The sequence below is a fragment of the Oratosquilla oratoria genome, chromosome 1, assembly GCF_046742065.1.
Source record: "Oratosquilla oratoria isolate Oo_2021 chromosome 1, ASM4674206v1, whole genome shotgun sequence".
In the NCBI taxonomy this organism is placed as follows: domain Eukaryota; kingdom Metazoa; phylum Arthropoda; class Malacostraca; order Stomatopoda; family Squillidae; genus Oratosquilla; species Oratosquilla oratoria.
Window position 1 is genome coordinate 77,555,991 of NC_134777.1, and position 26,144 is coordinate 77,582,134.

A 26,144-nucleotide genomic window follows, 5' to 3' on the forward strand; every position below is an offset into this window, starting at 1 on the left:
TCATCTACCACCCTTCCATCCACCACACTGTCCCATGTATACTTATGCTTGACTTTCTTCCTAAACACTGTATTTATCATCAACTCTCTTTATAGACACATCTCCACCATCTCTCCACTATGATTTTTTCCTGGATCTCCACACTTCCCAACCACTCTGTCTTCTGGTTTATCTCCTATTGTAGCATTGAGATCTCCCAATACCTCTACACTGACATTTCTCCCTAAACCCTCTATGCACTTATTTAAATCTACCCAAAAAGCCTCCCTTTCCTCTACACTCTTCTCACTATCAGGCCCATATGCACTTAAAACTCACTACCAGGCCCATATGCACTTAAGAACATAAGAATGAAGGAGACTGCAAGAGACCATAAGGCCTACACTAGGCAGCTCCGTAGAGAAGTATGGGAGTGAAGGATAGAGTAGAACTAGGAGTAGAGGAGGAATGGGGATAGTACAAGCAGGAAGTCACAAGGTGTGCAAAAATGGTGTGTGGAACAAGGAGGATGGGAGGAAATAGAAGAAAGGGTAGTGAGTGGTGGGATGATGAAGCAAAGAAGGTTGTAGAAGAGAAGAAATGAGCATTCACAGAGTGGTTGCAAAATAGGATGAGAGAATCACATGAAAAGTACAAAGAATAGAGACATATAATATAAGACAAAGGAGGCAAAGATGTGAAATGGGGGACGAGTATGACAGAAAAATTTGAAAGTAATAAAAAGATGTTTTGGAAGGGAATTAAGAGGGGAAGAGGAGGTGAATCAAGTAGAGAAAAAAAGGTAAAAGGTGTACCGTATTTTTCGGACCATAAGGCGCTTCGTACCATAAGGCGCACCCGTAATTTGCTATTCCCTGTCCTTACATAAGGTACACCTGACCATAAGGCGCACCTGGTCTCGTCATCGGATAATCATGCATATATGAGTGCATTCAGAACAACATTTTCGTTGTTGAATGAGAAAAATCGGTTGGGATTTAGCAAAATTACAAAAATGATATATATTTTTATTTTGGTCAATACTCCTAAAAAACAACAAACACGTTACGGGAATTGTGGGGAATAAAACCAACATTAGCAGTTTTATTACCGGAATTCTCTATTTACTTAAAAACACAAGATTACAAATGAAGGTAAATTTTTAGTTTCGACCATGGGCGCAATATAGTAATAAAAATAAATTATTAATTTTGTAAATTATAATGTATCAACGTAATATGCAATTTTGTGAGCGGAAATAAAAAACAAAAAATGTGCTGAAACAGATTTTGTAAGTAACGAAGTCGTGTCAGACGAATAGTACGCCATGTTCGTTATGATAGATGCCGACGTCGAAGATATGAAAGGGTGATAAATTCGTCTAACCTAACCTGTGTTTAATAAATCGTTACCTGCAAATTAAATGTCATCAGGCTCGTCCTCGTTGTCGTTGTCGTGAGAGACGTTGGCGTCCCGATCCTATGCTACCGACTTCGTTCATTAGCATATTTGCTTGTAGCAAGGTATTTTTTATTTTCATTTCCGCCCACAAAATTGCATATTACATTAATACATTTTAATTTACAAAATTAATAATTAATTTTATATTGCTATATTGCGCCCATGATCGAAACTAAAAAAATACCCAAATGACTACAGTCTGAGTGGAGCGAGACTATACCAATGCAAAATGGCTGTCTGTGTTGTGGACGCTATCATGTCATAGCCATGATAGCGTGAATGAATGCTGTGGCATGGACCCGAAAACTGTCTAAGTTTTCGCAATTTTCTTGTCAAGATACATGCATCTTGGTTATAAATTGGTTGTAACTTTTGCTAGGCCTATCATGCACTGTCGCCGTCAGCAGGCTAGCTACGAAACGTGTCAAAATAGTACGTCACTATCCGAGGCATTTTTTTACACTGAAGCCACACATAAGGCGCACCACACGATAAGGTGCACCACCCGATTTTGTCCGATTTTAAGGATTTTTCCCGTGCCTTATGGTCTGAAAAATACGGTAGATGGAGAGATGATAATGGAAGAGATGGCAGTAAGAGGAAGATAGGCAGGGTATTTTAGGGAGTTGCTAAATGTGAAGAAGGATAGGGATGAAAAGGTAGTTGAAGTGGGAAGCACTAAATGACAGTGATGAATGAAGAAAATGGAGAAGAAATAAGAAAAGATTAGGTGAAAACAGTTATTAAAATGATGAGAGCAGGAAAGGTACCTGGGTTAAATGGGTGTCATGTGGAGTGTCTAAAAAGGGGATGTAGAGTGATCGTGGACTGGCTGGTGAGGTGGTTTAATGTTTGTCTCAAAGAGGGTAGAGTGCTGGAAGACTGGAGGAGTGCTTGTATAGTTCCACTGTACAAGGGAAAAGGGGACAAGCGTGAGTGTAGTAGTTTCAGTGGGATCAGTTTATTGAGTGTAGTTGAGAAGGCTGGGAGGTTTTTGATTGAGAGGATCAGGAGAGGAACAGAGGGAGTAATTGGTGAGGAATAGTGTGGGTTTAGGACAGGTAGGGGTTAGGTGGATCAGGTTTTTGTGGTAAGGCGGATATGTGACAAAACTTTAGGAAAAGGTAAAGGTGTTTTTTGGGGCTTTTATACATACATACATATACCAAGGCTTTTTCCCCTTACAAGGGAGGTAGCCAAAAAGGAAAAGGCATAAAATCATTCCCACCCATTCCATCCCTAAATACACTCCACACCCCCTCCACCCTCCCTTCCATCTTAGCACCTCCTGGATGACGGGTCATCCCTGCACCTTGTCCACTGCCCTGGGTCAGAAGCAGTGTCGCAAGACACAGCACATCCACAGCAAGGCCGCTTCATTAAATCGGCGACCCTCCCTCTCCATCCCCCCATGCATAAAAGAAGAAGACAGAGAAATCCCTTTGGGCTGCATCAAATTTTGCTCACACATACTACCTCATCCCCCATCCCCCCGCCCATTCTACCTCATGCATCACAACATTGTCCATATACAACCATTCTCCATTCACCCCTGTCTTCTGTCCTCTCCTGTCCTTCCTCAACCGACATTCCCCTCTTCTCCAAAGCCCCCTTCACCCCATCCATCCACATCATCCTAGGACGTCCCCTCATGTTCACTCCCTCCACATCTGCCTTCCATACCTCTTTTACTAGTCTTTCTTCACTCATTCTTTCCATGTGTCCAAACCATCCCAATACTCTTTCATCAACCCTATCTCCCAACTCCCTTTCCACCCCTGTTCTCCTCCTCACCTCCTCATTTCTCACCCTATCTAGCCTAGTAACCCCATCATACTTCTCAGACACCTCATCTCAAACACATTCAAAATCCTTCTCTCTTCCTCTCTTATGTTCCATGTTTCTGTCCCATACAGTGCTGTTGGCACAATCACTCCTTCATATAGTCTCCTCTTAGCATCCATTCCCAAATGTCTATTCCTCATTACACTCTTCAATCCACCAAGGCATTTACTTGCTTCTCTCAATCTACATTCTACCTCCACCTTCACTCCACCTTTTCCTGCCACATTTGCACCCACGTATCTAAAACTATCCACTTCCTCCAGTCGCTCTCCCTTTATGCTCACTTCCAGTCTACTGCCACTTTCACTCCTTGTACATCTCATCACCTTACTTTTACCCACATTTATCTTTAGCTTTCTTCTATCACATACTCTCCCAAACTCTGTTACCAACTTCCTCAATCCCTCCTCCGATCCTGCCACAAGCGCAGTGTCGTCCGCAAACAACAGCTGGATCACCTCCCACTTTTATCCATTTTCTTTAACCATCTCCAATCCCTGACACACTACCCTTGCATTTACCTCTCGCACTACCCCATCCATGTATAAGTTGAATAGCCAGGGCGACATAACGCTTCCTTGACGAAGTCCCACCTTTACCTCGAACCACTCACTCTCTCCATTTCTAACCCTGACACAATCTCTACTACTCTCATAAAAACTCTTGACAGCTCCAAGAAGCTTTCCTACTATCCCGTATATCTGCATAACCTCCCACAGTGCCTTTCTGTCTACCCTACCGTAGGCTTTTTCCAGATCCATAAAAGCCCAAAAAACATCCTTCCCCTTTCCTATAGCTTTCTCACATATCTGTCTTACCACAAAAATCTGATCTACACAACCTCTACCCATCCTAAATCCACACTGTTCCTCACCAATTACTCCCTCTGTTCCTCTCCTAATCCTCTCAATCAAGATCCTCCCATAAGCCTTCCCAACTACACTTAACAAACTAATCCCTCTGAAACTACTACATTCACACTTGTCCCCTTTTCCCTTATAAAGTGGAACTATACAGGCACTCTTCCAGTCCTCCGGCACTCTACCCTCTCTCCAGCAAACATTAAATAACCTTACCAACCAGTCCACCATCACTGTACCTCCTTTTTTTAGACATTCTGCATGGCATCCATCCAGATCAGGTGCCTTACCTGCTTTCATCATCTTAACAACTGTCTTCACTTCATCCTTCCTTATTTCTCCTCCATTTTCCTCACTCATCATGGTCATTTTCTTAGCATTCCCCACTGCAGCTATCTTTCCCTCCTTATCCTCCTTCACATTTAGCAACTCCTTAAAATATTCTGCCCATCTTCCCCTTACTGCTTTCTCTTCCATTATCATCTCTCCATCTGCACCTTTTACCTTTTCTTCTCTACTTGATTCGCCTCCTTTTCCTCCCTTAATTTCTTTCCAAAACATCTTTTTATTACTTTCAAAATTTTCTGTCATACTCTTACCCCATTTCACATCTGCTCTCCTCTTTGCCTCCTTTACCTTTTGCTTTACTTCTCTTTTCTTTTCTTTGTACCTCTCATATGACTCCCTCATCCTATTTTGTAACCAGAAGGACAGGAGGAAACAGAAGGAAGGGTAGTGAGTGGTGGGATGAGGAAACAAAGAAGGTTGTAGAAGAGAAGAAGCGAGCTTTCACAGTTTGGGCTTTTATGGATTTGGAAAAGGCTTATAACAGGGTAGACAGGAAGGCACTGTGGGAAGTATTGCATATATATGGGATAGGAGGAAAGATGTTCAGAGCAGTCAAGAGTTTTTATGAGAGTAGTACAGCTGAGAGAACTGTAGGGTGCAGAAACATGGAACATAAAAGAAGAAAGAGTTTTAATGTGTTTGAAATGAAATGCCTGAGAAGTATGGTAGGGGTTACTAGATTGGAGAGAGTGAGAAATGAGGTGAGGAGAGCAGGGGTGGAAAAGGAGTTGGGAGATAGGGTTGATGAAAGAGTATTGGGATGGTTAGGACACATGGAAAGAATGAATGAAGAAAGATTAGTAAAGTAAAAGAGGTGTGGAAGGCAGAGGTGGAAGTAGTGAACATGAGGGAGTGACCAAAGATGAGATGGATGGATGGGGTAAAAGGGGCATTGAGAAAGAGGAAGGGAGAAGACAGAAGATAGGGGTGAGTGGAGAATGGTTGTGTATGGATGATGCTGTCATGCATGGAAGGGACTGGGTGGGGGATGGGGGGTGAGGGAGTATGTGTGAATAATATTTTGATGCATCCTAAAGGGATTTTCCCTCGTCTTCTCTTTTTCTACATAAGGGGATGGAGAGGGGGGTCGCCGATTAAATGAAGTGGCTTTGCTGTGAATGTTATGTGTCTTGCTACATTACATCAGACCCAGGGCAGTGGGTGAGATGCAGGGATGACCTGTCATCCAGGAGAAGCCAAAATAAGAGGGAGGGAGGGGGTGAAAGGGAGTGGAGTATGTGGGAATAGAATGGGTGGCAGTGGATTTTATGGCTTTGTTTTTTTGGCTGCCTCCCTTGTAAGAGGGAAAAAGCCATTGGTATTGGCTGCATGTTATTGTGGTAAAGTAGCATGCAGTTGATACTTTAGGGTCTATATGAGGTGCCCCTACGGACCAGAGCCACACATCATTTTGTATGTTAGAGGAAAACCCTGTTTATAGAGAAATTATAACACTTTTATACTACGACTGTCCCTCTGTTATGCTGTCCCCCAACCCCTTGTTACTGTCCTGTCCCATTTCTCTGAATATTCATTTCCTTTTTTTGCCAACCCTGTGCTGGGGGAAAAGAATGCTACCACCAAGTAGGGGGTTAGTACTAGGAATCCTGCTACCTGTAGCACTACAGGGGACATTCCTAAAAAAAAAGTAAAGGCATAAGAGGGTTTGGGAGTTTTCCAACCAGTACCATAAGGTTTGGGTCTTTTAACCACTTCCATACGTTGACGCCTACGCAGGCGTCATGAGGAGCAAGTGGGTACGCGATGATGCCGACGTCGGCGTCTTGATTATATTTATTGTAGTCGTACCTACGTAACCTCCATTCTCTCTAAACTGGCTTCATCATATTTTCTATGGTTATCAAAATTCATGGGTGCAAGAGAAGGAACAATTGAGCACTGATTTTATTTTTTATAATGCGATTATTATGATGCAACATCGCTCGTCGGGCAGCTAATGCTACCAGACGTGCGATGTACCCCGGAGTGAAGAGGTTAATGTGCGTGGACGTGGTACAGATGAGAGTAAACGGGAAGAGATAGGCAGTATGTTTATGAGAAGAAAGATGGATGTGCTGGCTTTGAGTGAAACTAAAATGAAAGGGAGGGGCAAGCGTGAGTTTGGGAGTGTAGTTGGGAGGATTAGGGAGAAATGTCAATGCAGTTGTATTGGGAGACCTTAATGCTAGGGTAGGAAACAAACCAATAGATGGAGTGATTGGAAAGTATGGAGTTCCAGGTAAAAATTGTAGTGGAGAATTGATGGTGGAGATGTGTCTAGAGAGTTGATAGCAAATACAGTGTTTCAGAAGAAAGTCAAGCATAAGTACACATGGGAGAGGGTGGTGGATGGAAGGGTGGTAGATAGAGTGTTAATGGACTATATAGTGGTGACCAGGAGTATGGTGGGAAGAGTTAAGGATGTACATGTTATAAGGGGAGAGAGTGGGGGAATATCAGATCATTATCTGGTGGAAGGTAAATTGAGAGTGGAGAATAGGTGGAGAAAGAGGAAAAGGCCAGAAGGTAGAGAGGTAGAGTGAACTGCTTAAATGAGAAAGAAAAGGAGAAGGAGTATAAGAAGCTGAGAGAGGAGTGGGAGGGAGTGAAGGATAGAGTAGAACTAGGAATGGAGGAGGAATGTGGATGGTTCAAGGAGGGTGTCATAAGGTGTGCAAAGATGGTATGTGGAACAAGGAGGGTGGGAGGAAATAGAAGGAAGGGTAGTGAGTGGTGGGATGAGGAAGCAAAGAAAGGTGTAGAAGAGAAGAAGCAGGCTTTCATAGATTGGCTACAAATTAATATGAGAGAATCGTATGAGAGGTACAAAGTAAAGAGAAAGGAAGTTAAGCATAAGATAAAGGAAGCAAAGAGGAGAGCAGATGTGAAATGGGGTAAGAGTATGACAGAAAATTTTGAAAGTACAGTAATAAGAAGATGTTTTGGAAAGAAATTAAAAGAAGAGGAGGTGAATCAAGTAGAAAAGAAAAAGTAAAAGGTGCAGATGGAGAGATGATAATGGAAGAGAATGCAGTGAGAGGAAGGTGGCCAGAATATTTTAGGGAGGATAGGGAGGGAAAGGTAGTTGCAGTGGGAAGTGCTAAGAAAATAACCATGATGAGTGAGGAAAATGGAGGAGAAATAGGGAAAGATGAAGTGAAAGCAGCTGTTAAGTTGATGAGAGCAGGTAAGGCACCTGGGTTGGATGGATGCCATGTAGATTGTCTGAAGAAAGGAGGTACAGTTATGGTGGACTGGCTGGTGAGGTTATTTAATGTTTGTTTAATCCTCTTCAGTACGGGCCAAAATCTCGCGGGCAGCATTAGCTGCCAGACGTACAATGTGTTGTAATAATACTCGCATCATAAAATATAGTCACCGCTTATATCGATCATTCTCTCTTTCACCCGTGAATTTTGATAACCATAGAAAATGTGAGGAAGACAGTTTAGAGAGTATGTCATTACGCAGGGGCAACTACAATAAATATAATCAAGATGCCAATATGGCAGCCTCGCGTATCCACTTGCTCCTCATGCCGCCTACGTGTGCGGCACCGTATGGAAGGGGTTAATGCTAGGGAAGGAAATGGTCCAATTGATGGAGTGGTTGGGAAATGTGGAGTTCCAGGAAAGAATTGTAGTGGAGAGTTGATGGTGGAAATGTGTCTAGAAAGAGAGTTGATGATAGCAAATACAGAGTTTCGGAAGAAAGTCAAGCATAAGTACACATGGGAGAGGGTGGTGGATGGAAGGGTGGTAGATAGAGCATTGATGGATTATGTAGTGGTAAATAGGACTATGATAGGAAGAGTTAAGGATGTACATGTGCTAAGGGGAGAGGGTGGGGGAATATCAGATCATTTTTTGGTGGAAGGTAAGTTGAGAGTGGAGGATAGCTGGAGAAAGAGGAAAGGGACAAAAGGTAGGGAGGTGCTTAGAGTGAACTCTTTAAATGAAAAGGAAAAGGAGAAGGAGTACAAGAAGCTGAGGGAGGAGTGGGAGGGAGTGAAGGATAGGGTAGAGCTAGGTATGGAGGAGGAATGGGGATGGTTCAAGGAGGGAGTCACAAAGTGTGCAAAGATGGTGTGTGGAACAAGAAGGACAGGAGGAAATAGAAGGAAGGGTAGTGAATGGTGGGATGAGGAAACAAAGAAGGTTGTAGAAGAGAAGAAGCGAGCTTTCACAGATTGGTTACAAAATAGGATGAGGGAGTCTTATGAGAGGTACAAAGAAAAGAGAAGTGAAGCAAAAGGTAAAGGAGGCAAAGAGAAGAGCAGATGTGAAGTGGGGTAAGAGTATGACAGAAAATTTTGAAAGTAATAAAAAGATGTTTTGGAAAGAAATTAAGAGAGGAAGAGGAGGCGAATCAAGTAGAGAAGAAAAGGTAAAAGGTGCAGATGGAGAGATGATAATGGAAGAGAAGGCAGTAAGGGGAAGATGGGCAGAATATTTTAGGGAGTTGCTAAATGTGAAGGAGGATAGGGAGGGAAAGATAGTTGCAGTGGGAAATGCTAAGAAAATGACCATGATGAGTGAGGAAAATGGAGGAGAAATAAGGAAGGATGAAGTGAAGACAGTTGTTAAGATGATGAAAGCAGGTAAGGCACTGGTCTGGATGGATGCCATGCAGAATGTCTAAAAAAAAGGAGGTACAGTGATGGTGGACTGGCTGGTGAGGTTATTTAATGTCTGCTGGAGAGAGGGTAGAGTGCCGGAGGACTGGAGGAGTGCCTGTATAGTTCCACTTTACAACGGAAAAGGGGACAAGTGTGAATGTAGTAGTTTCAGAGGGATTAGTTTGTTAAGTGTAGTTGGGAAGGCTTATGGGAGGATCTTGATTGAGAGGATTAGGAGAGGAACAGATGGAGTAATTGGTGAGGAACAGTGTGGATTTAGGATGGGTAGAGGTTGTGTAGATCAGATCTTTGTGGTAAGACAGATATGTGAGAAAGCTATAGGAAAGGGGAAGGATGTTTTTTGGGCTTTTATGGATCTGGAAAAGGCTTACGATAGGGTAGACAGAAAGGCACTGTGGGAGGTTATGCAGATATATGGGATAGGAGGAAAGTTTCTAGGAGCTGTCAAGAGTTTTTATGAGAGTAGTAGAGCTTGTGTCAGGATTAGAAATGGAGAGAATGAGTGGTTCGAGGTAAAGGTGGGACTTCGTGAAGGATGCGTTATGTCGCCCTGGCTGTTCAACTTATACATGGATGGGGTAGTGCGAGAGGTAAATGCAAGGGTAGTGTGTCAGGGATTGGAGATGGTTAAAGAAAATGGAAAAAAGTGGGAGGTGAGCCAGTTGTTGTTTGCGGACGACACTGCGCTTGTGGCAGGATCGGAGGAGGGACTGAAGAAGTTGGTGACAGAGTATGTGATAGAAGAAAGCTAAAGATAAATGTGGGTAAAAGTAAGGTGATGAGATGTACAAGGGGTGAAAGTGGCAGTAGACTGGAAGTGAGCATTAACCACATTCATACGGTGACCCCTACGTAGGCGGCATGAGGAGCAAGTGGGTACTCGATGATGCCGACGTTGGCATCTTGATTATATTTATTGTAGTCGTACCTACGTAATTTCCATTCTCTCTAAACGGGCTTCATCAATTTTCTATGGTTATCAAAACACACGGGTGAAAGAGAACGAACGATTGAGCACTAACTTTATTTTTTATAATGCGATTATTATGACACAACATCGCAAGTCGGGCAGCTAATGCTGCCAGACGTGCGATGTGCCCCGGAGTGAAGAGGTTAAGGGAGAGCGACTGGAGGAAGTGGATAGTTTTAGATACTTGGGTGCAAATGTGGCAGGAAAAGGTGGAGTGAAGGTGGAGATAGAATGTAGATTGAGAGAAGCAAGTAAATGCTTTGGTGGATTGAAGAGTGTAATGAGGAATAGACATTTGGGAATGGATGCTAAGAGGAGACTGTATGAAGAAGTGATTGTGCCAACAACACTGTATGGGGCAGAAATATGGAACATAAGAGAAGAAGAGAGAAGGAGTTTGAATGTGTTTGAGATGAGGTGTCTGAGAAGTATGATGGGGGTTACTACGCTAGATAGAGTGAGAAATGAGGAGGTGAGGAGAAGAACAGGGGTGGAAAGGGAGTTGGGAGATAGGGTTGATGAAAGAGTATTGGGATGGTTTGGACACATGGAAAGAATGAGTGAAGAAAGACTAGTAAAAGAGGTATGGAAGGCAGATGTGGAGGGAGTGAAGTTGAGGGGACGTCCTAGGATGAGGTGGATTGATGGGGTGAAGGGGGCTTTGGGGAAGAGGGGAATGTCTGTTGAGGAAGGACGGGAGAGGACAGAAGACAGGGGTGAATGGAGAATGGTTGTATATGGATGATGTGATGCATGAGGTGGAATGGGTGGGGGGATGGGGGGTGAGGTATTATGTGTGAGCAAAATTTGATGCAGCCCAAAGGGATTTCTCCCCGTCTTCTCCTTTTATGCATGGGGGGACGGAGAGGGGGGGTTGCCGATTTAATGAAGCGGCCTTGCTGTGGATGTGCTGTGTCTTGTGACACTGCTTCTGACCCAGGGCAGTGGACAATGTGCAGGGATGACCCGTCATCCCGGAGGTGCTCAGATAAGAGGGAGGGTGGAGGGGTGTGGAGTGTATTCAGGGATGGAATGGGTGGGAATGATTTTATGCCTTTTCCTTTTTGGCTACCTCTCTTGTAAGAGGGAAAAAGCCTTGGTATATGTATGTATGTTGTGGGGGGGATTTCTGTCTCTCTATTCCCTCACAGTTAGGTGTGTTCTAATTGTGAATACCGATTTGAAGTGGTTACTCGTAACTTCTGCCATTTCTTGTTCTTCTGTGTATTCATGACTTCCTTGGTGCAGTTTTTCTATTTCTTGTTTGTTTTTTATTTTACCATTCGCATACAGTAGAAGCCCGATTTAACGAACTAATTCAGCGAAGGTCCAGTCCACTAAAGCGAATTTTCTGTTAAATTGAGCGAGTGCCAATGCTTATCTATTATAGGTGTTAACACATGGAATAAACTGGAAAAGGATTTACCGAAGACAAAATGTTTATCATCATTCAAACGATACTTAAAAAAGTCTTTAATCTATAAGTATTAGTATATTGAACACTTCAGGTCCATTTCATGGTTGTATTCATGGAGAAACTGTCATGCACTGCCCAAGTCTGCCGCTCTTTTTTTTTTCTATTCCAGCAGGTCACGGTGACCCAGATCTGCGCATTAAGCAATTATCGTCCCGTCAACAATCGACCTGACCTCTCACCTCTCACCTGACCCCCACAAGCTGCGATGCTCGCTCGTGCCCCCGATTTCTACGTGAGGTCGGAGTTAGCGGACGTCGTGACACATGTCATTGTGTGTGTGTATATATATGCATGTATTTACCTAGTTGTATTTACCTAGTTGTATTTTGCGGGAAGGGGAGCTATGCTCGTGTTGTCCCGCCTTTGTATCTTGCAGTGTCTAGTTTGTTTTTAAACTCATGAATGGTTTTTGCGCATACTATTTCATTGTCCAGTTTGTTCCAAGTGTCCAAAACTCTATGAGGAAAACTGTTTTTCTTCAGTTCTCTTCTATAGCTATGTTTTTTTATTTTCTTTCCATGTCCTCTTGTGTTTCTTTTGTCCCAGTTAAGTAAGTTCTCACTATCGAGTACCTCTGTGCCTTTCATGATTCTGTAGATGGTCAATAGGTCACCTCTCTCTCTTCTTTGCTCCAGTGTCGGTAACTCCAGTTTAGCCAATCTCTCTTCGTATGATAGGTTTGCAAGTGCAGGTGCCATTTTTGTAGCTGCTCTTTGGATTCTTTCTATTTTCTTTATATTCTTTTTGGTACTGGGGGACCACAATGTCGCTGCATACTCTAATCTAGGCCTTATCAATGTAACCAATATTTTTTTCATCATGTCTTCGTCCAAGTATGTAAACGCCACTTTTATTGATCTTAGCAAATTGTAAGTCTCCCCGACAATTTTGTTAATCTGTATATCATAGGACAGGTCGTTCGTGATAATTACTCCCAAATCTTTTTCGGATCCTACTTTCTTTACTTCTTTGGTTCCAATTGTATATTTTCCTGATATTCTGTTTTTGCTTTTTCCAAACTCCATTATGCTACACTTCTTAGTATTAAAGTCCACTTCCCATTTCTGACTCCAGTTCCATACCCTATTTAGGTCTTCTTGCAGTGCTTCACAGTCCTCATCAGTTTCTATTTTCCTTAGCAGTTTGGCGTCATCGGCAAAGAAGCTCATGTAGCAGTTCACGTCCTCATCCATGTCATTCATATAGATAGCAAACATTATTGGTGCCAGCACAGATCCTTGCGGTACTCCACTGATCACCTCTTTCCATATGTGTGTACATATGTGTGTAGATGTGTATGTACCATACTGACATGTAACAAAAATAAATAAATAAAAATAATTTTTTTCCTTAAGGGAGAGCAACTCCCCATAAGCTTTGCTTCTCGCTCTCCCTTTTCAACTACCAATTTTGTAAAAAAAAAATGTATATATGTATGTCTAATTGTATTTAATATTGTTGAATAAACCTATAATAATAATAAAAAATAAAGAGTGAGCGTTGGTGTAACAGTGTTGCCAGAGCGGATTGTAAAAATGATATGTACCTAAAAATTCCCTAGTGTACACGCACACACATACAGTATATATATTATTGTAAGTGAATTATAGGCAGCACAATCGTGAATTGCAAACGAACAGCAACGTGCAGTAATTTGTTGCAACATGTGTGTGTGTCGTGTAACAATGATATGAGCTGTCTGTGAATTTCGGGGAATATTAGTCATAGCTTCGTGTTTGGTTTGATGTACATAATTCTAGCGATTAATAGGACTGGGCAGTTGGTTTTTGGATAGTGAGCGTTATTGTTGTGTTGTTGCAGAAAACGTAGTTCGTTGTTATAGAAGTGTTTTTCGTGGTGATTACTCTCGCGTACTGATTTTGAATTTTCCCATCAACTTACTGTTTCATTATTTTGTTTTCCTATTATACCATCTATTTCTACTTGAATATATTTCTGCTACAATTATACTTTATACATATACTGAATTATATATTATTGTATATATATTATAGTACATATATATATATATTTATATACCTCCAAAATACTAAATTATAAATTTTTTCTTGACTCCACCACCACAATCTAGTAACATCTGGTAACATTGGACTCTCGAGACACGCATGTGGCCAGTTGACGGAAAATGCTCAACTTAGCGGACCGTTCCCGCTAAATTGAGCTATTTCCGTAGACGCGCGTCTGGCCAGCTAGTGGAAAATGGTCAACTTAGCGGACCATTTCCGCTAAGTTGAGCATTTTCATTATTGCTATTTGCAGTTCGCTAATTTGAGCTTCCGCTAAATGGATATCCGTTTAATCTTTTTCTCTGCATATTTTTACATAATTGTTTCTTAGTTTGATGTATGTTTGCCACTTGCTTTTTTTTTTTTCCAGGCTTTGTCTCTTTTATCCTTGGCTTCACTACATTTTTTGTTGTACCAGTTCTTTATGCATATTCTTTCTTGCTTTTGTTGTGTAACATATTTGATCACACCCTCATTATAAATTTCTTTTAGTATATTCCATTTCTCTTCCATCCTTGTTTCTTCATTTTCTTCATTTGAGATGAAATGCCTGAGAGGTATGGTAGAGGTTACTAGGCTGGATAGAGTTAGAAACAAGGAGGTGAGGAGGAGACTGTGGGTGGAAAGGGAGTTGGGAGATAGAGTTGATGAAACTGTACTGGGATGGTCTGGACACATGGAAAGAATGAGTGAAGAAAGATTAGTAAAAGAGGTGTGGAAGGCAAAGGTGGATGGATGAGATAAAGGGGACATTGTGAAAGAGGTGAATGTCTGTTGAAGAAGCAAGGGAGAAGACAGAAGATGGAGGTGAGTGGAGAATGGTTGTGTATGGATGATGCTGTGATGCATGGAAGGGAGTGGGTGGGGGATGGAGGGGGTGAGGGAATATGTGTGAATGATATTTTGATGCAGCCCAAAGGGATTTCTCCCTGTCTTCTCTTTTTCTGCATGAGGGGATGGAGAGGGGGAGGGGCTCACCAGTTAAATTTAATGGCCTTGCTGTGGATGTGCCTCTGACCTAAGGGCAATGGGCAAGATGCAGGGATGGTGCTGTCATCCAGGAGTAGCCAAGAAAAAAGGGAGGGATGGGTGGTGAATGGGAGTGGAGTATATGGGGATGAAATGGGTGGGAGTGGATTTATGCCTTTGACTTTGGCTACCTCCCTTGTAAGGGGGCAAAAGCTGTTGGTATATGTAAGAACATAGCCTAATGTAATAGTACTAGTATATGTGGCTTCTTGACCAAACTTTAAAAAATTTGTAATAAAATATGGACAGCTTGATGAATTGAATGTATCAATACCCCATTGTAAAATTAATTTTTTTTCAACTTGTTTCCATATACAGTAGAACCTCTACTTACGATTGCCTAAACATACGAATTTTCCAACATACAATGTGAAATTCAATCTAATATTTAACCCTACACCGGAAGTAATTTCCAACATACGAAGTCGTCGAATTTTCGCATATATAAGCTAAGTTAGTTTAAAGTTCACCTAGTGTAAGTTAGAGTAGCCTAAGTTATAATACGTATCTCAGTCACCACCTCTCTACCCACACCTACCGTCTCCTGCATCGCCAAGCCTACACCTCCGTTTGCCTGTCTCTAAGGTAGTGACAATAAAAAACCCTTTTTATTGATGATTTCCTTATAAAAAAAAAATTTACATCTCTCTTATATACAGTAGTGCATTTGTTTTATTGCTGTGTAATTATCTGCAGTACAGTATTTATTAAGGAGTTATCATAGGTTTTTGGGCTGTGGGACGAATTAAACGAATTACAGTGTATTCTTATGGGAATATTTTATTTAACATACGACCATTTCAACATACGAAGTAGGTCCTGGAACGAATTAAATTCGTATGTAGAGGTTCTACTGTACATACATACATATACTAAGGCTTTTTTCCCCCTTACCAGGGGGGTAGCCAAAAAGGACAAGGCACAAAAACATTCCCACCCATTTCATCCCCGAAAACACTCCACACCCCTCCACCCTCCCTCCCATCTTAGCACCTCCTAGATGACGGGTCATCCCTGCACCCTGTCCACTGCCCTGAGTCAGAAGCAGTGTCGCAGGACACAGCACATCCAAAGCAAGGCCGCTTCATTAAATTGGCGACCCCCCCTCTCCGTCCCCCCATATAAAGGAGAGGACGGGGAGAAATCCCTTCGGGCTGCGTCAAAATTTTTGCTCACACACACTACCTCACCCCCATTCCCCCGTCCAATCCACCTCATGCATCACAACATTTTCCATATACAACCATTCTCCATTCACCCCTGTCTTCTGTCCTCTCCCGTCCTTCCTCAACAGACATTCCCCTCTTCCCAAAAGCCCCCTTCACCCCATCCATCCATCTCATCCTAGGACGTCCCCTCATGTTCACTCCCTCCACATCTGCCTTCCATACCTCTTTTACTAGTCTTTCTTCACTCATTCTTTCCATGTGTCCAAACCATCCTAATACTCTTTCATCCACCCTATCTCACAACTCCCTATCCACCCCTGTTCTCCTCCTCACTTCCTCATTTCTCACTCTATCTAGCCTAGTAACCCCCATCATACTTCTCAGACACTTCATCTCAAACACATTCAAATTCCTTCTCTCTTCCTCTCTCATGTTCCATGTTTCTGCTCCATACAGTGCTGTTGGCACAAGCACTCCTTTATACAGTCTCCTCTTAGCATCCATTCCCAGATTCCTATTCCTCATTACACTTTTTAAACCACCAAGGCATTTACTCGCTTCTCTCAATCTACATTCTTCTTCCACCTTCACTCCACCCTTTCCTGCCACATTTGTACCCAAGTATCTAAAACTATCCACTTCCTCCAGTTGCTCTCCCTTAATGCTCACTTCCAGATTACTGCCACTTTCACCCCTTGTACATCTCATCACCTTACTTTTACCCACATTTATCTTCAGCTTTCTTCTATCACACACTCTCCCAAACTCTGTCACCAGCTTCCTCAATCCCTCCTCCGATCCTGCCACAAGCGCAGTGTCGTCCGCAAACAACAGCTGGCTCACCTCCCACTTTTCTCCATTTTCCTTAACCATCTCCAATCCCTGACCCACTACCCTTGCATTCACCTCTCGCACCACCCCATCCATGTATAAGTTGAACAGCCAGGGTGACATAACACATCCATGACGAAGTCCCACCTTTACCTCAAACCACTCACTCTCTCCATTTCTAATCCTGACACAAGCTCTACTACTCTCATAAAAACTCTTGACAGCTCCCAGAAGCTTTCCTCCTATCCCGTATATCTGCATAACCTCCCACAGTGCCTTTCTGTCTACCCTGTCGTAAGCCTTTTCCAGATCCATAAAGGCCCAGAAAACATCCTTCCCCTTACCTATAGCTTTCTCACATATCTGTCTTACCACAAAAATCTGATCTACACAACCTCTACCTGTCCTAAACCCACACTGTTCCTCACCAATTACTCCCTCTGTTCCTCTCCTAATCCTCTCAATCAAGATCCTCCCATAAGCCTTCCCAACTACACTTAACAAGCTAATCCCTCTGAAACTACTACATTCACACTTGTCCCCCTTTCCCTTGTAAAGTGGAACTATACACGCACTCCTCCAGTCCTCTGGCACTCTACCTTCTCTCCAGCAAACATTAAATAACCTCACCAACCAGTCCACCATCACTATACCTCCTTTTTTAAGACATTCTGCATGACATCCATCCAGACCAGGTGCCTTACCTGCTTTCATCATCTTAACTGCTGCCTTCACTTCATCCTTCCTTATTTCTCCTCCATTTTCCTCACTCATCACTCTCATTTTCTTAGCATTTCCCACTGCAGCTATCTTTCCCTCCTTATCCTCCTTCACATTAAGCAACTCCCTAAAATATTCTGCCCATCTTCCCCTTACTGCCTTCTCCTCCATTATCATCTCTCCATCTGCACCTTTTACCTTTTCTTCTCTACTTGATTCGCCTCCTCTTCCTCTCTTAATTTCTTTCCAAATCATCTTTTTATTACTTTCAAAATTTTCTGTCATACTCTTACCCCATTTTACATCTGCTCTCCTCTTTGCCTCCTTTACCTTTTTCTTTACTTATCTTTTGTTTTCCCTGTACGTCTCATATGACTCCCTCGTCCTACTTTGTAACCAATCTGTGAAAGCTCGCTTCTTCTCTTCTACAACCTTCTTCATTTCCTCATCCCACCATTCACTACCCTTCCTTCTATTTCCTCCTGACCTTCTTGTTCCACACACCATCCTTGTACACTTTGTGACTCCCTCCTTGAACCATCCCCATTCCTCCTCCACTCCTACCTCCACTCTATCCTTCACTCCCTCCCACTCCTCCTTCAGCTTCCTCTTGTACTCCTTCTCCTTTTCCTCTTCGTTTAGAGAGTTCACTCTAAGCACCTCCCTACCTTTTGTCCCTTTCCTCTTCCTCCATCTGTCCTCCACTCTCAACTTACCTTCCACCAGAAAATGATCTGATATTCCCCCACCCTCTCCCCTTAGCACATGTACATCCCTAACTCTTCCTATCATAATCCTATTTACCACTACATAGTCCATTAAAGCTCTATCTACCACCTTTCCCTCCACCACCCTCTCCCATGTGTACTTATGCTTGACTTTCTTCCGAAACACTGTATTTGCTATCATCAACTCTCTTTCTAGACACATTTCCACCATCAACTCTTCTGTACTTATTTTCTGCCACAGCCACCTTCACCTCTTCATCACATTATTCACTGCTTCTCCCACATACTGCCTTAATGCATTTTAAAACTTCCTCCTTGATACATATCTATTTTTTCTCTACTTCTGTTTCTCTTTAATTCTTCATTACATACCATACTTCACTCAACTACACCTAGTATTTTTTTTTTTCTTCTCAATCAATTTGCTCAATTCATCTCCTCTCTGCCTCTCTCCCTTTTCCTCTTCTATTTAACTTTCATTCCCAATTTCCCTTTCATCAGACAATGGTCTGACAATCCACTGCCCTTTCCCCTGAACATACATCCAAAACTCTTCCAATCCTTCTTTTAGGTACCACTACATTGTCCATTAACACTCTCTCAACTATGCTTGCATAAAAAACTCTGGCCCACATTTACTTATAATTATCATTCTTCTTTAATAATGTGTTCACTATCATCACATCCTTTTCAATATGCATCTACATCTCACTTATAGTTCCTGCTACTCCATACCTTTTTACTACTCCATCTATTAGCCCATATCCTACTCTAGCATTAAGATCCCCTAAAAACACTATATTTATCTTTCTCCTAAAAGCATTTACACTTGTTTAAGTCAATCCAAAACAGTTCCCTCTCCTCATTTTTCTCACTGTCAGGACCATAAACATTCACAAATGCCTACATCTACCATTCCAGTATCACCTTCACCCACACTATCTTTAGTGACACTTCTCTCCCTTCTACCATGTAGTTACCTATCTCATCACTTACCAAAAGTGTCATTCCTCTCCCCATCTACTTATTACTCTTGAAAACCTACCCATGCTCCAAAACTCCAACTCACCTTTCACTTTCAGTTACATTTCACTTATTGCTAAAACACTCCTCTTTTCTCTCTTGTCCCTTTTGTTCTCATCTGTACCACATCCATGCACATTCAATCACCAAATTACAAGGATCCTGGTCAGTCTTCCTCCTAAACCCTCTTAATCTTTGACTTTTCATAAGAGAAAAACACAGAATGGGGATCCCTAATCCTCTCACTCCATCTCATTAAATCACCTATGACACAAATGCAGGAGAAACAGCAGTACAAAAGTGCTTCGTCATTCCTTTATGAGTGGAGATTTTATTTTAACATAGACAAATGATCTGTGATTCTGGTCCAAGGGGGCACCCTAAAACAGTCCCGAACATACTGAATACATGTCACCATGTAGTCAGTACCCTAGTATGGTGAAACACATTTTTCAATTACCTTAGGTAAGGATGTTTTTTGGGCCTTTATTAATTTGGAAAAGGCTTATGAGAGTAGACATGAGGCCACTGTGGGAGGTATTGCAGATACATGGGATATGAGGAAAGCTGTTAAGAGCAGTCAAAGAGTTTTTATGAGAGTAGTAGAGCCTGTGTTAGAATAAGAACAAGAGAAAGTGGTTTGAGGTAAAGGTGGGACTTTGTCAGAGATGTGTTGTGTCACCTTGGCTGTTCAATTTATACATGAATGGGGAGGTGCAGGAGGTAAACGTAAGGGTAATGGGCCAGGGATTGGAGATGGTTAAAGAAAATGGAGAAAAATGGGAGATAAGTCAGTTGTTGTTTACCTAGTTGTATTTACTTAATTGTATTATACGGGAAGGGGAGCTATGCTTGTAGTGACTCGTCTTTGTATCTCACAACATCTAATTTGTTCTTAAATTCTTGTATGGTGTTTGCACACAATGTTGTTTCATCCAGTTTGTTCCAGACTGTATTTACCCAGTTGTATTATCCGGGAAGGGAGCTATGCTTGTGGTGACCCATCTTAGTATCTTTCAGCATCAAGTTTTTTCTTAAATCTTGAATAATGTTTGCACACACTGTTCATCTAAATTATTCCAGATATCCAGCACTCTGTGTGGGAAGTTTTTTTTTCAGATCTCTTCTATAGTTATCCTTTTTGAGTTTCTTTTCATGTCCTCTTGTTTTTCCATTGTCACATTTTAGTAAATCATTCCTATCAAGGATTTCCATTCCTTTCATGATTCTATAGATAGTCAGTAGATCACCTCTTTCTCTTCTCTGCTCCAGTGTTGGTAGTTCCAATTTGGATAATCTTTGTTCGTATGTTAATTTGGAAAGAGCTGGTGCCAACTTTGTCGTTGCTCTCTGTATTCTAATTTCTTTATATTCTTTTTAGTACTGGGTGTCCATAGTGTCACTGCATATTCTAGTTTTGGTCTTATTAATGTAACTAATATTTTTTTTAATCATTTCTTCATCCAAATAGTTAAATGAAGCCTTCATTGACCTTAAAAAGTTGAAGTTTTCTCTGACTATTTTACTGATATGTATGTCTGGTGTCATGTCTTTGCTGATTATTACTCTAAGATCTCTTTCTGAGTTCACTTTTTTATTTCTTCTTCACCAGTTTTATAATTTTTTGATATTCTGTTTTTACTACATTTCTTGATATTGAAGTTCACTTCCCACTTTTGAGTCCATTTCCAGATTTTGTCCAGGTCTGATTGTCAACAATTCACAATCCTCCTCTGTTCTTACTTTTAGTATTTTTGCATCATCTGTGATAAATTCATATAACACTCCACTCCTTCATCCATGTTGTTTATATATATGGCAAACATGATTGGATCCAGCACTGACCCCTGAGGGACACCACTTATCATTTCTTCCCATTTTGAGTATCTGTCTCTAATTACTACCCTCATTTTTCTCCCAGTCAGGAAGTCTTCCATCCATTCCAATAGTTTACCTCTAATACCACCTACTGATTCTATTTTTCTTATTAATTTCTTGTGTGGTACCATATCTATTAGTCTCGAATAGAAGCAGATCAGGTTTGTTGTACATGATTTTCCTTGTCCAAATCCAAATTGATTTGGATTCAGTATAGTTTTTTCTTCCAGATGTTTAACCTATCTACTTTTGATCACTTTTTCACATATTTTTGCTACTGTGCTTGTTAGGGAGACCGGTCTGTAGTTAGTTGGAGTTTCCTTGTTTCCTCCTTTATATATTGGTACAATATTTGCATTTTTCCAATCTTGTGGCGCCTTTCCTTCTTTGAGCAAGCATTTGATTATACAGTATTTTATATTCTATCCGTTAACTCCTCTACGCATTCTTTCAGTATCCAATTTGCAATTCCATCTGGACCATGCAATTTTCTGACATAAAGGTTTTTTATTTGGTTGCTGATTTCCTTCTGTGTTATAGTTATTTCCTTCATTGGGGGAGTTCTGTCTCTCTATTCCCTCACAGTTGAGTTCTCAATTGTGAATACTGATTTGAAATGATTGCTCATAATTTCTGCCATTTCTTGTTCTTCTATATATTCATAATTTCCCTGGTGCAGCTTTTCTGTTTCTTGTTTGTTTTTTACTTTTTAATTTAGTTTCTACTATTCCCATTATGTCTGGTTTTTCTAATGCCAGATAGTCATTTAGCTTGTGTAGTCCTGAAATCATTCCATCTATGTTGGTATAGTGAGTCCTCCTTATACGGTAATTCTTTATCCAGTAAATTCACAGTTATTTGGTAATTACTACCCTCGATTCTATTTACATACATACATATACCAAGGCTTCTTCCATACAAGGGGGGTAGCCAAAAAGAAAAAGGCATAAAATCATTCCCACCCATTCCATCCCTGAATACACTCCATACCCCTCCACCCTCCCTCTTATCTGAGCACCTCCTGAATGACAGGCCATCCCTGCACCTTGTCCACTGCCCTGGGTCAGAAGCAGTGTCGCAAGACACAGCACATCCACAACAAGGCCGCTTCATTAAATCGGCGACCCCCCCTCTCCGTCCCCCCATTGCATAAAATGAGAGGACGGGGAGAAATCCCTTCGGGCTGCGTCAAATTTTGCTCACACATAATACCTCATCCCCCATACCCCCGCCCATTCCACCTCATGCAATCACAACATCATCCATATACAACCATTCTCCATTCACCCCTGTCTTCTGTCCTCTCCCGTCCTTCCTCAACTGACATTCCCCTCTTCCCCAAATCCCCCTTCACCCCATCCATCCACCTCATCCTAGGACGTCCCCTCATGTTCACTCCCTCCACATCTGCCTTCCACACCTCTTTTACCAGTCTTTCTTCACTCATTCTTTCCATGTGTCCAAACCATCCTAATATTCTTTCATCAACCCTATCTCCCAACTCCTTTTCCACCCCCGTTCTTCTCCTCACCTCCTCATTTCTCACTCTATCTAGCCTAGTAACCCCCATCATACTTCTCAGACACCTCATCTCAAACACATTCAAACTCCTTCTCTCTTCTTCTCTTATGTTCTATGTTTCTGCCCCATACAGTGCTGTTGGCACAATCACTCCTTCATACAGTCTCCTCTTAGCATCCATTCCCAAATGTCTATTCCTCATTACACTCTTTAATCCACCAAGGCATTTACTCGCTTCTCTCAATCTACATTCTATCTCCACTTTCATTCCACCTTTCCCTGCCACATTTGCACCCAAGTATCTAAAACTATCCACTTCCTCCAGTCGCTCTCCCTTAATGCTCACCTCCAGTCTACTGCCACTTTCACCCCTTGTACATCTCATCACCTTACTTTTACCCACATTTATCTTCAGCTTTCTTCTATCACATACTCTCCCAAACTCTGCCACCAACTTCCTCAATCTATTTTCGTACCATAAATAGAATCGAGAAAAAGAGAAGTTCTCGATTCTATTTACGGTACGAAAAATTCACAGATACGGTATCTGCTAGATATTTTAAAGAGGAAAGAGCGGTGAGAAAGTACGTCTGCCATATCCAATTATTACATGTTATAATGGGTTCAGTATACGGTAATTTCAATTTGCGGTAAGGTTTTCAGGAATGGATATGTACCGTATAACAAGGACTTACTGTATGGGCTAATTTTAATTTTTTTCTTTCTTGTCTTTTTCGGTCTGCTTTGTTTCCTTTTTCCTGATATACTATTTTCTCAGCCTCTGGTCCACCACTCTGTGTGAAAACCTGTTTTTTTTTAATCAGATCTCTTCTATAACTATAATTTTTGAGTTTCTTTTCATGTCCCCTTGTTTTTCTTTTATCCCACTTTATTAAGTCTTCTCTGTCAAGCACTTCCATGCCTTTCATGATTCTGTAAATGACCAACAGATTGCCTCTTTTCTTTGTTCCAGGGTTGGTAGTTCCAGTTTAGACAATCTTTGCTCATATGTCAATTCTGAAAGTATTGGGGCCATCTTTGTCATTGCTCTTTGGATTCTATTTTCCTTATATTCTTTTTTTGTACTGGGTGTCCATAGTGTAACAGCATACTCCAATCTTGGTCTTATCAGTGTGACTAGTATTTTTTTTTCTACCATTACCTCATCCAAGTAATTAAAAGCCACCTTTATTGATCTTAGTAAATTGTAGGTTTCTCTGACTACTTTGTTTATATGCTTGTTTGGGGATGTCTTTAGAGATAATTACTCCTTGGTCCTTTTTGGAACTTTCTTTACTTTCTTTGTACCGATTTTATATTGTCCTGATATTCTTTTTTTTTTTTTTTTTTTTTTTTACTTTTTCCAAATTCTATTATACTACACTTCTTAATGTTAAAGTTCACTTCTCACTTTTGACTCCATTACCAGACTTTGTTCAGGTCTCTCTGTAGTGATTCACAGTCTTTTTCTGTACTTACTTTCTTTAGTGTTTTGCATCATCTGCAAAGTTCATGTAAGATTCTACACCATTCATGTCATTTACATATGTAGCAAACATTATTGGAACCAATACTGAACCCTGTGGGATTCCACTTATCATTTCTTCCCAAGTCGATTTTTAATCTCTGCGCATCACTCTCATTTTTCTCACATGCAATAAATATTCCATCCATTTCAGTAATTTTCTTTGTACACCTCCTGTTGTTTCAAGTTTTCTTAATAGTATTTTGTGCAGTACAGGTACTCCTCGGTTAACGACCTACTCGGTTAACAACAACTCGGAGTAACGACGGGCTTTATGACATTCGTTTAACGTAAATCTCCCGAAGTTACGACGTCGTGTACGATAATTAAGTTGGCTGAGGCAAATTTGTATGATGTTATAAATGAACTTGTACGGTGGATATTAGCTGTGAGGTAAAGTGTTCTGAAGCTTAGGTCTACATTACCATCCTGCAAGCTGAAAAAACTACCTGGGGTACAGTATATACCGGTAGTGGTAAATTTTTAGTTTCAACCAAGGGTGCAATATAGCAATAGAAAATTAATTATTAATTTTGTAAATTATAATGTATCAACGTAATATGCAATTTTGTGAGCGGGAAAAAAAAGGTGCTAAAACAAATTTCGTAAGTAACGAAGTCATGTCGGACGAATGGTACACCGTGTTTGTTATGATAGATGCCGATGTCGAAGAAATGAAAGGATGATAAATTCGTCTAACCTAAACTAAATTAACCTAACTTGTGTTTGATAAATCATTACCTGCAAATTAAATGTCATCCGGCTCATCCTCATTGTCGTCGTCGTGAGAGACGTTGGCAGACGACAAGATGGCGTCCCGATCCTATGCTACTGACTTCGTTCATTAGCATATTTTCTTGTAGCATGGTATTTTTTACATTCATTTCTGCCCACAAAATTGCATATTACGTTGATACATTTTAATTTACAAAATTAATAATTAATTTTCTATTGCTATATTGCACCCATGGTCGAAACTAAAAAAAATACCCCGGTATTCAATATGGAATGTCAGCATACGCGGATTTGGTCATATACAGTAATTTCAGGAACCTAACCACCGTAAATAAACAGTAAATAAAGCTTTAATGTACTGTATAAAAGAGGGAAAATACACGAAAATAAAGATACATGTATTGCTGGACATTGTACATACAGTACATGTACGTGTATGTACCGTATTTTCCGGCGTAAAGTGCGCGACTTTTTTCCGTTTGAAGGGCCTAAAAATGGGGGGTGCGCGTTATCCGGTGGTGCGCATTATCTACGGCCTACGATAAAAATTCTACGGCTGTGTGTGTAATTTTTTTCACAACAACGTGACGATGTTGGCCGTCACAAGGTCAGGAGGCACACTTCTCCATGACATTCCATGAGAACAAGAAGAACAGCCATGGTGACATGAAAGAATACGCCAGCATGGGCTACCGTATATAAATATTTGGTATAGGTAGGTATCTATCGAATCTTATTTTTCATGTTTACATAGGCCTAAACACCATGAAACATGATCAATATTCATGATATTTGCCCATGTTCACAGCATCCTAGTTTGAATTTTTATGTTGGCTTTGTTGCTTCACTTTAGGTATGGTACAAATTCCGTTGAGGCCGTTCATAGAATCGTGTCAAACACCTGACTACAACACCCTCTTTCGGGAGTTATATTAACTAAACGTCACCTCGATGAGAGACTGTCCTATTTCACCACTGTCATTGTAGGTTCAAAGCTAAAACGAAACAGTCTGTAGTTTGTTTCAGTATTAAATAAAAAATGGTAAAGACGAATTAATTCCTCAAGATATAAAATGAACATTTTCTGTAAAAATCCCGAAATTTTTCTGTATATTTTACTTTCAATAAACTTTTTTAGATCATATTTCCAAACTATTGAAGCTACAAAGTAATAAGGGACCACCGCACAACATGAGTCATATACCGGTACATGTAGTTCCGACTTTTTCTTAGTTGTGTCCTGATTGATGCCTAAACTGACACATAATTTAGTGACAAATCAACAGATTTCCCAGCGGTGGCTCTAGCCAATGAAAAATACTTCTCCATGTAACATCGTTCACTTGATATAAATACCGAGGTAAAACTGCGTTATAGAC

The 26,144-nt window shown here is 41.0% G+C and overlaps 1 protein-coding gene across 6 annotated transcripts in view; it reads right to left on the reverse strand.

Moving 5' to 3' along the window:
• LOC143041056 (BBSome complex member BBS7-like) overlaps window positions 1-26,144 on the reverse strand; it is a 157,266-nt gene that overhangs the window by 106,783 nt on the left and 24,339 nt on the right. The window lies entirely within an intron of this gene.